We start from the raw sequence: 10,368 nt of genomic DNA, 5'->3' as shown, positions 1-10,368 counted from the left end.
AAAAACACAGAGGGTTTGAAACTTCTGTGGCCTTACTTGGCCCAACCCCTGGGTAGGGCTGTGAGCTTCTCAAGACAAAATGACTTCTATCTTTGGCAAGCTCATCTAAAAGAGGCAAAGCTGCTTTATTTATAGGCTGATCATTAGGGCCATAATTGGATCAGGACTGTCTGCCAGTCATCCTCAGATATTTGTGGCATGTTTTTCTCCAAGTGTGCCTCTTTTCATTGTCCAGATCAGAGGCATAAAAAGAGAAGAAGGAAGTTAAGTTGTGTAGTTAAGTTTTTAATTTCCCCACAGTTTCTCAGTTTTCTGCACATTACACCTAGAGGTGACTTGCCATAGGTATGTTTTAGCACTGGGTAGGACACACAGTGTTTGCAAAGAGAAAAAGAAAGAAAAGAGCAGCATTTTGTCCTGGAAATAAGGTACAATCCTTCTTTCCTATCTTGCTATTGCTTCTGAGTATGTTCAGGTAAATTTAAGGAATCTTAGGATTATCTGTTGTGGTTGTTTTATTTCATTCTGTTTTAATTTGGGGTTTCTTCATCTCAGTTTGTGTTTATTTTGTTTTATTATTTATTTCATAGGTATGTTTTTACTTGGAGAAACCACCATGGACCCGGATATTTTAGAATAAGTGGTGTGTGTTGGAAGAAAGTAAAATTGAGAAATGATGACCTAGGTTCTGTCTTAGCCCCAGCTGACAAGCAGCATGATCTTGGGCAAGTCATGTAACTTTTCCATTTATAAAAGGTTTGGGGTCATATCAGTGATTCCCCTGCATGGCTGCCCATCACAGTCACCTAGGGAGTGTTTTAGAATAGAGTGTCTGCCACAAAGGAGTATGGGGGAACATTTCCGGGTGATAAAACTGTTCTGCATCTTGTTATAGTGGTGGTTACATGACTTGTATGTGATGTCAAAATCTGACAACTGTACACTGAATAGAGTGAACCTTACTGTAGGCATATTTTTATTATCTCAATTTTAAATTAAAAAAATTTAAATCTCTTGAATATTGATATAGTGAAAAAAATGCCCAGGCCACCCCAAACCAACTGCCCACTGAAGGCTTCTGTCCTTTTAACCATCTCCGTAGTTGTGAATGTAATAGAAACTGACTCAAACATTCTAAGTTGCCATGATCCTAGGTTCAGGTGCTGTTTGTCAGCTGTGGCCACGAAGTCAAGAGTAACTGAGGTGCAGGAGAGCACTGTGGGCACCTGCGGTTAGAGTACGTCTGAACAGGCTACTTAAATCAGGGAAATTGGAGGGTGAAATGTGGCTGAGCTCTGGGTTTAATACTCAAGTGAAGCATCCATTATGATCAATGAGCAGAAAGTGTGGGCACAGCCAAGTACTGGTCATATATAAGAAACCAGTGTATAGAAAGAAGATGTTGTGGCTGGGTGTGGTGGCTCACACCTGTAATCCCAGCACTTTGGGAGGCCCAGGCAGGCAGATCATGAGGTCAGGAGTTCGAGATCATCTTGGCCAAGATGATGAAACCCCGTCTCTACTAAAAACACAAAAATTAGCCGAGTGTGGTGGTGTGTGCCTATAGGCCCAGCCACTCAGGAGGCTGAGGCAGAAGAATCGCTTGAACCCGGGAGGCAGAGGTGGCAGTGAGCCGAGATCTCACCACTGCACTCCAGCCTGAGTGACAGAGTGAGACTCTGTCAAAAAGAAGAAAGATAGCAAGAAAGAAAAAGAGAAAGAGAGAGAGAGAGAGAGAGAGAAAGAAAGAAGAAAAAGAGAGAGAGAGAAAGAACGAAAGAAAGAAAGAAAGAAAAGAAAGAGAGAGAGAGAAAGAAAAGAGAGAGAGAAAGAAAAGAAAGATGTTGTCAGCAGCAGCCACAACAATAATGCTAGTTGCTGCAACTTCTGACATGCTTCCTGTGTGCCAAGCACTGGACTAATCCTATCAGGTGGGCAATAGCGCTATCTTCATTAGAAAATGAGGAAACCAGGTCTTAGATGCGTTCACTTTCCTAAGGTCACACAGCTGGTAAGTGGCAGAGCAGCTAAGGCAATTCTCAAGCTAGTTTTTGAAATATCTGCAGGCATTATTCTGTCGCTCAGGAAGCAGAGGCAGTGAGGAGAATGGAAGGGATGTGCACAAGAAGCAGAAATACAAGACACAGTGGTGCAGAGAGAGGGGGCAGAGGAGCAGTCCCATTTCTGAGACCCTCTGAGGTTCCAGTTCCAATTTGCATGTGATTCTGCTGAGTTTGGTGGGCGGTCTTTTATCTTATGTAATCCTCTTTCTCCTTCTCCCTGTCTTTGTTTGAATTAATTTCAGTGGATCTCTGTTCCTTGAAATCAAAGACTTAAACTAGAATGAAGAGGTATCTAAAGGGTAAGGGAGGTGATGGGTGGGGGGATATTTCTTACAGAGAGGTAAAAGCAGAGAAAATTATCTCACTCTCTCTGGTTGTGATACCTTTTTTTCCCCGACCTTCTCAGGTTTAGGAAGATGAGCACCTGCAAGCTCATTAAGGAAACATCTTATCAAGGGAAACTCCAAAAGAGGATAGTAAGCTGCTGAGTAATCCTGGAATTACTTAGCAACACACTTAGCTAAATTACAGCACTTGAATCAGGTTTCTTAACATGGTCTCTTTTAGGACCTTTGCCCTAATTACTTTAATGGAATTACTTGTCCATTTTTTAAAGGTTTTACCCACCATTACCTCCCTCACCTCTCTCGTCACCTCTCTCTGATGCAAGGCACATTTTAAAGGGCTGCCATTCTCCTTAAGAATAAAAACTTGGAATCCTAAATGATTGAGTCTTTAGGATGCTTTTGTGAGAAAGCTGTCCTATTGTGAAAACAAAATAAGCTAGCAAGTTCTCCCAGTCACATGAGTTTACTAGGGAGGATCAGACCAAGAATCGCCTGGGAGCCTGGGATCCTGAGCAGCACAAGGGAACCTTTCTCATCAAGAGAACCTTACTGATTGAAAGGCTCCACTGGAGGTCAGTCAGGCAGACACACAGGAATCCCAGAGGGGAAGACGCACAAACTCAATAGCAAGCTGGCCACTGTGCCCTGTGGACTCATGGGGGTCAGTCCTTGGTTGTCAGTGCCTGGAGAGTGGGCTCTGGTTTTATTCAATGACACTGAAACACACCAGCAAAAGAAAACTCCACTCTGACTCTCCTGTTTGTTTATTGTGCTCTCTGTGATTTCCCAAAGGGCTTCATTAACACTCTGTGACTTCAGCTTCTTGATCCCCTGAAGAAGGTTTGGAAACTGACTTTTTCTCTCTCATCTTATGTTGGTCTTCCTTCTGAATTGAGTCACTGAGGACTTCTGCCAGGAAGCAGCTCCAGTCAGTTTGACATGGCATCAGAGCTGTTGCTGGGCAGGGCATTTTAATACACCAGGTTGGCACAAATGCATGGCTTACCTCACCTGTCTTCCTAGTTAATCTTGTTATGTTAAGGATGTGATTTCCCCACTGTGGAGACTGGATGTTCTTGGCACCTGGACTTACCCTAAGGCTTGACTCAGAGGTGTATAAGAACTAGGGGAGAACTCAGTTCCTGGTAGAAAGGGCTGCCGGAGCTCTCTGACCAGTGAGTACTCTCAGGTTCATAGAATGTGCACACCTGTGAACTGCGAAAGACCTACTCCAGGAAGGCAGCTCCGGACAAACTGGAGGAACTTCTGGGATTCCTTCGGCCTTCAGAGCGTATTTCCATTCTTTATGGCATCATGGCTTTATTTGCCTTGCCCAAAGGAAGCATAAATTTACATATCCGTGTGCTGCCTTGAATATGGCATCTTAGCTAAAGCACTATTACATTCCTGTCCATCTGCAGGAGCTTTCTTTGTAACGGGAATTAGCTTCATAAAACTTTTATGAACGCCTAGTGTAAGTGTGTCTTAGGTGAGAGGGCTGGAGAACGAAATTCATGGCACCCCTTTATCATGTGGGTGGAGCAGCCTTTAATTACCCCAAGGGTATTTATTAATTTTCCTGCATCTGGAGAGCAAGACTCTCTATCTTTAAAGAATGGCGAGGCTCAACTGGCCACTGCATGCTGCCTGGCAGCCTAGGCAGTTGCCATTATCTATTTGTTTTCTTTTCCATTATTATTATTTGTGGCCTTATTTATAGTCCACAAAGTGCCTAGGAGAAAACTCACCTGCTAATAAAGTTTTGTTTTCTGATTTAGGGGAAAAAGAGTAAAGGTTTGAAGCATATTTTTGAATTATGTTGAAAAAGTTGAGTCATTTCTAAAGCTTTGAGAGGAGATTCTGCTAGGCAAAGAAGAAGAAGGAGAAGGAATGGGAAAAAAAAAAGCTAATCGAGGTAGAGTTTGTCTCCTGTTGATTGGCTGAGGGCTTTATTTAAGTGGTGGGTTAAAATCCTAGCTCAGTCTTCTTCTACCTGTAACCCTAGCTCAGTCTTCTTCTACCTGAGAGCCCTTGGGCAATTTATCAAGCTGCAAATGCCATTTCCCAGGGCCAATGAGCAGACTAAAGAAGAACACATTTGTAAACTGGCTAGCCCAGCTGGTACATCATAGGCCCAAACAGAACATACAGATACCTGTCTGGTCTTTCGTGCTAGAAGTTAGTAGCCACTTTTCCAAAGAAAGCATTACAGAATTAGTTTCTAGGTTTCCTTTCCATACGAGCCATTTCAAGAAAGGACCTTCCAACCCTTTGTATTAGGAATCCCTAAAATAAACCTGACATAAGAAAACCTCTTTTCACTTATTTTACCCATTATAGGCTCTGGTATCTAAAGCTATGGAAGTGACATCAAGATAAAGGCACACATCTGAAGTCCTGAAATTTGTTTTCTCCCAAAATATCTTTGAGGAGGGAATTTGTGGGAAGCCTGCATGGGTGGCCAAGGTCGTGGAGTCCTGAAATCGCTGCATAAGAAGCACAGTCATTCTGGGTCACTCCCAAGGTGCGGGGAGGGCATCCCCCCTGTCATATCTGGGGTAACTGCCATTCAACTAGAGCACAAATGATTAATATATTCATACATATGGAAATGTGCACTTTTCATTAAATCTTCAGATCCACCGATTTTTGCTACAAATGTATGAATTTGGTTTTTGTTTTGTTTTGTTTTCTTAGTTTTTAAAATAAAAGTAGCTTGCTCTGTGTTCCTGGACTTCCTGTAGCATATTTTGCTCAGGACCCCAACCCCTTTTCTAGTGGCTGTCCTCACTAGTCTCAGAGCTGACCAAGAACTGCATTCAACTTTCAGTTATTTCTGTTACTAAACATATGAGTTTGAGCGAGCTGTTTGTTCACTTTAACCTCAGTTCCTTCACTTATAAAATGGTGCTAATAGCATTCATTCTCTGTCATAGGCTTTATTTTGTGAATATTCTTTTTGATAGAGAGCTCAGCATGTTGTTTGGCATACAGGAAAAGTTCTCTAATTGTTATTATTATTATATTATTGTGATGTCAGTGTCTGGCATGGTTGTTGACTCACATGAGACTTTTAAAATTGATTTTTGTGGTTAAACCACAGTCTTGCTGACCCAGCTCCATGCTTTCTCTGTGTTTTGACCCACAGGGCTGAATGTGGCTGGAGAAGAACAACAGCCAGTCTGACTGGCCTCACTTTAAATTCCCAACTGTTAACCTCAAGTGGACACTTAATGCTGCCCTGCCCAGTAGTCACACCGGATTTCTCTAATCCAGTCATTTTCCCACTCTCTAAGGTGAGTAGTTCATTCCTTCTTCTCTAGCCTCAAACCTCCCCCATTCTCCCTCTTAGCTAATAATCCTACTTCTATTTCAACGGAAAGAAAAAAGATGCAATCAGGGGAGATTGCTCCCATCCTCCCTGAATCTCCTCACCTACCTGTCTAGAAGCCTGTGAATTCTAGATTGCTTGAAACTATGGCCTGCTGTTCACCTGGTAAAGCCAGTGCCTCCACTCAAGCACAAGCTCCCATTTTCCTCTTGCCCACTCTAGCACATTGTCCCAGCATTGTCCCCGTCTCCCTGCATCATTGTTTCTCTCTGCTGATTGCTCCCATTGGCATAAAAATATTTTTTCCTCCCACCTTAAAAGATCTTATTTTGGGGCCGGGCGCAGTGGCTCACGCCTGTAATCCCAGCACTTTGGGAGGCCAAGGTGGGCGGATCACGAGGTCAGGAGATCGAGACCATCCTGGCTAACATGATGAAACCCTGTGTCTACTAAAAATACAAAAAATTAGCCAGGTGCAGTGGCGGGCGCCTGTAATCCCAGCTACTCAGGAGGCTGAGGCAGGAGAATGGCCTGAACCTGGGAAGCGGAGCTTGCAGTGAGCCGAGATGGCGCCACCACACTCCAGACTGGGCGACAGGGCGAGACTCCGTCTAAAAAAAAAAAAAGATTTTATTTTGACTTTTCTTTATCCTTCAGTTATATCTTTATTTTTCTTATTCCCTTTACAGCAAAGCTCCTTGAAAGAGGTCACTGTATCAGCTGCCTCCAATTTCTCCTCTCCCCTTCTGTCTTGAACCCATCCCAATCAGATGCGCCCCTGCAGTTGTTCTTGTCAGTCACTGATGACTTAAACGCACTGCCAAACCCAGTGATCAGTTCTCAGAGTTCTCAGTCCTCATCCTGCATGACCTATCAGAAGCATGTGCAGAGTGGATCACTTCCTCTTTCTTCTGGGACAATGCACATACTTGCTTTCTCATTTGCCTCTGGCTCTTTATCCTCGATCTCCGTTGCTGATTATCCAACCTCTCAGTGTGGGAGAACCTCAGAATTCAGACTCAGTATCTCTCTCGCTCTTTTTTTTTTTTTTTTTTTTTTCTAGACAGAGTCTCACTCTATTGCCCAGCCCAGGTTGGAGTGCAGTGGCACGATCGTGGCTCACTGCACCCACCACCTCCCAGGTTAAAGCAAGCCTCCCACTTCATCCTTCTGAGTAGCTGAAAGTACAGGTGCATGCCACCACGCCTGGCTAATTTTTGTATTTTTTGTAGATATGGGGTTTCACCTTGTTGCAAAGGCTGGTCTCAAACTCTTGGGCTCAAGCAATCCGCCCACCTTGGCCTACCAAAGTGTTGGGATTACAGGCATGAGCCACTGTGCCCGGCCAGACTATGTATCTCTTTTCTTCATCTGCTCTCACCTCTTAGGTCCTTCCTACTAGCCAAAGTTGGGAGCTAGCAATGTCAGCTTCACCTTGTAGAGTGTTAGACATGCCCTACCCCAGACCTACTGACTCAGAATCTGCATTTAAGTGAGATTCCCAGGTGATCCATTCACACATTAATATTTATAATCACCCTCTAATGCTATGGAATCATATGGCTTTAAATTCCACTTATTTGCTTACTTGATTCCCAAATCTATATCTCTAGTCAAATTCTCTGGTAAAATACAGACTCATTCATCTGACTGCCTATCCACATTTTCATATGGGTGTCTTACAGGCATTCCCAACTGAACCTGTTCAAAACTGAGCTTCCATTCTTTCCACTAAACCGGCTTCTCCAGTATTCTTTCACCTCTTCATTAATAGCAATTTCATTCTTCCACTGCTGAGGCCAAAATGCTCAGAGTCATCCTTGCTTTTCCCATATCTAGTCTGTCAACAGATCTAGTCAGTTCTACATTTGAAATGTCATCAGGATTTAACCCTTCTCATCACTCTTGCTACTTTGGACCAACTCTGCTTCCCCACTTGCCCTTGTCTATTTTGAAAATGACAGCTGGAATACATTTTGATAGAGCGTGTTACTCCTCTGTTCAAAGCCTTCTAATGTTCCTGCCTCACTTAGGGTCTGACCCGTGAGACCCCACATGGCTGGTTTCCTCCACCACCTCTCTGACTCTTCGGTGACTTCTCCCCTCCTTTTTCACTTTTCTCCAACCTTACTGTCTTTTTTGCTGTTCCTCAGACACAGCAGGCAAGCTTCTGCCTCAGGGCATTTTGTACTTGCTGGTCTCTCTGCCCGAGTGCTCTTCCCCCAGATCATTGTGTATGGCTACCTCCCTCCACTCAGGTCTCTCCTCACAAGTCACCTTCTCCGATGCCTTCCCTGGCCTTGCCATCGAACCTCCTGCCTCCACCCCTTCTCCACTGCATACCCTCTTTTCTCTTATTTGTTTATTAGCAAATCTAAATTTCTCTGCTTTCTCGCCATACATGTGCATATATTTATATGTGTATTCATGTATGTATGCATATACATATTTGTTTCTGGTCTTTTTATCCTGTTCCACTTGCTTTTGTTTGTTTGCTTATTTTGTTTTGTTTTGTTTTTGAGATGGAGTCTCACTCTGTCACCCAGGCTGGAGTGTGGTGGCACGATCTCGGCTCACTACAGCCTCTGCCTCCTGGGTTCAAGCAATTCGCCTGCCTCAGCTTCCTGAGCAACTGGGATTACAGGAGCCCTCAACCATGCCCAGATAATTTTTGTAATTTTTTTTTGAGACAGAGTCTTGCTTTGTTACCCAGGTTGGAGTGCAGTGGCACAATCTCGGCTCACTGCAACCTCGGCCTCCCAGGTTCAAGTGATTTTCCTGCCTCAGCCTCCTGAGTAGCTGGGCTATAGGCGTGCACCACCAGGCCCAGCTAATTTTTGTATTTTTAGTAGAGATGGGGTTTCTCCATGTTGGCCAGGCTAATCTCTAACTCCTGACCTCAGGTGATCTACCCACCTCAGCCTCCCAAAATGCTGAGATTACAGGTGTGAGCCACAGCACCAGTTCTGTTCCGCTGGTTTTATTCACTAACATCTATAAAAATGCCACACTGCTTTACTTACTGCAGCTTTATGATCACTTCTGTTCTTTGATATTGGAATTGGCTTTTGTTGTCTCTTTGCTTTTTCATATGCTTTTTAGAATCAGTTTCTTGAGATCTGTGAAAAATTTTATCAGTATTTTGATTGAAATTACATTGAACTTATAGATTAATTTAGGGAGAATTTACATTCTTATTACATTGAAAGTTTCTATGCATAAAATGGCATTTCTCTTCATTTATTTAGGTCATCATTAATGTTGTCTGATAGTTTTATAATTTTCTCATAGTGATCTTGTACATTTTTGTTATGTTTTTTCTTTTATTACATATTTTTCTTTATGTTGTAGAGGTTGTATAGGAATAATAGACTTTTTTCTTTGGGGACGGCTTAGATTTATAGAAAAGTTGTGAAGATAGTACAGAGAATTCTCACAGACTCTCCTCACCCAGCTTCAGTTTCCCTAATTTTATTTCACATATACCCTGATATGTTTGTCAAAGCTAATAAACCAACATTAGTAAATTTCTATCAACTAAACCCCAGACTTTCTTTGGATTTGACCCATTTTTCCATTATCCTTTTTCTGTTCCGGAGTCCCACCCAGGATACCATGTTGCATTACATTTGTATGTTTCCATAGTCTCTTAAGATTTGAGATTTATGATTATCAATCGTTCCTTGTTTTTCATGACATTGACAATTTTGATGAGTAGTAAGTATTTTGAGAAACCTCCCTCAATTTGGGTCTGTGTATTTTCTTATGATTAGCCTGGGGCTCTGGATTTTAGAAAGCTAGCACAGTGGTAAAGTGCCCTTTCTTATTACATGACAGCAGGACATCCCTGCCAGCCACGTGATATCACTGGTGGTGTTCATCTTGATCCCATACTTAAGATAGTGTTTGCCATCACATATGATATATTTTACTCACGAATCCTGGTTTTGTGTGTCTGTATATTTTTGTTTGTCTTCTAAAAAGTAAACTCCATAATTTCGCTCTTTTTTGTTTACTGCTGTTTCTCTGGTGTTAGCACAGTGCCTGGCACATAGTGAGCACTCTAAATATTTGTTGAATGAATACATAAATATATTTTCTTTCTCTGTTTTGTACCAACTACTGATGATATTCAATAAAATGTTAAATATTTCATGTGAATTTAAGACCTAGAAAGTATTTATAGCTGACAGTTGATCAATTGCTCCAACATGTCAATAACGTTAGGTTAAATTAAACAAGAACAAAAACAAAAATCAAAGAATAGTACCTAAACTCTTGAGACATGAATGGAAATATTATTAAGAAAAACTAGACAGATTTTAAATGGCAAATATATTACGGTTATAGAAGTAAAATGAAGCTACTCTCGATCTTTTAAGAAATGTTTATCTTTTTAAATTGACAAAAAATTACATATTTATAACATACAACATGATGCTTTGATATATCTACACATATTATGGAATGGCCAAATCAGGCTAATTAACATATGCATGATCAGGCTAATTAACATATGCATGACCTCACATCCTTATAATTTTTGGAGTGTGAGAACACTTAAAATCTACTCTCTTAGCAATTTTCAAGTAGATAATGTACTGCTATTGACTGTAGCTACCATGAT

At 41.9% G+C, this 10,368-nt stretch overlaps 1 long non-coding RNA gene across 1 annotated transcript in view; it reads left to right on the top strand.

The window, feature by feature from the left end:
* Positions 1-216: 216 nt before the first annotated feature.
* LOC135970400 (uncharacterized) overlaps positions 217-10,368 on the top strand; it is an 84,563-nt gene continuing 74,411 nt past the window's right edge. The window contains exons 1-2 of the long non-coding RNA XR_010586077.1: positions 217-428; positions 5,559-5,706. This is a non-coding gene — a long non-coding RNA (uncharacterized lncRNA). The remainder of the gene's footprint in view (positions 429-5,558; positions 5,707-10,368) is intronic.

The sequence above is a fragment of the Macaca fascicularis genome, chromosome 4, assembly GCF_037993035.2.
Source record: "Macaca fascicularis isolate 582-1 chromosome 4, T2T-MFA8v1.1".
Taxonomy (NCBI): Eukaryota; Metazoa; Chordata; class Mammalia; order Primates; family Cercopithecidae; genus Macaca; species Macaca fascicularis.
The sequence above is the reverse complement of the archived record's forward strand: the minus strand, read 5'-3'. Positions and strand labels throughout refer to the sequence as shown.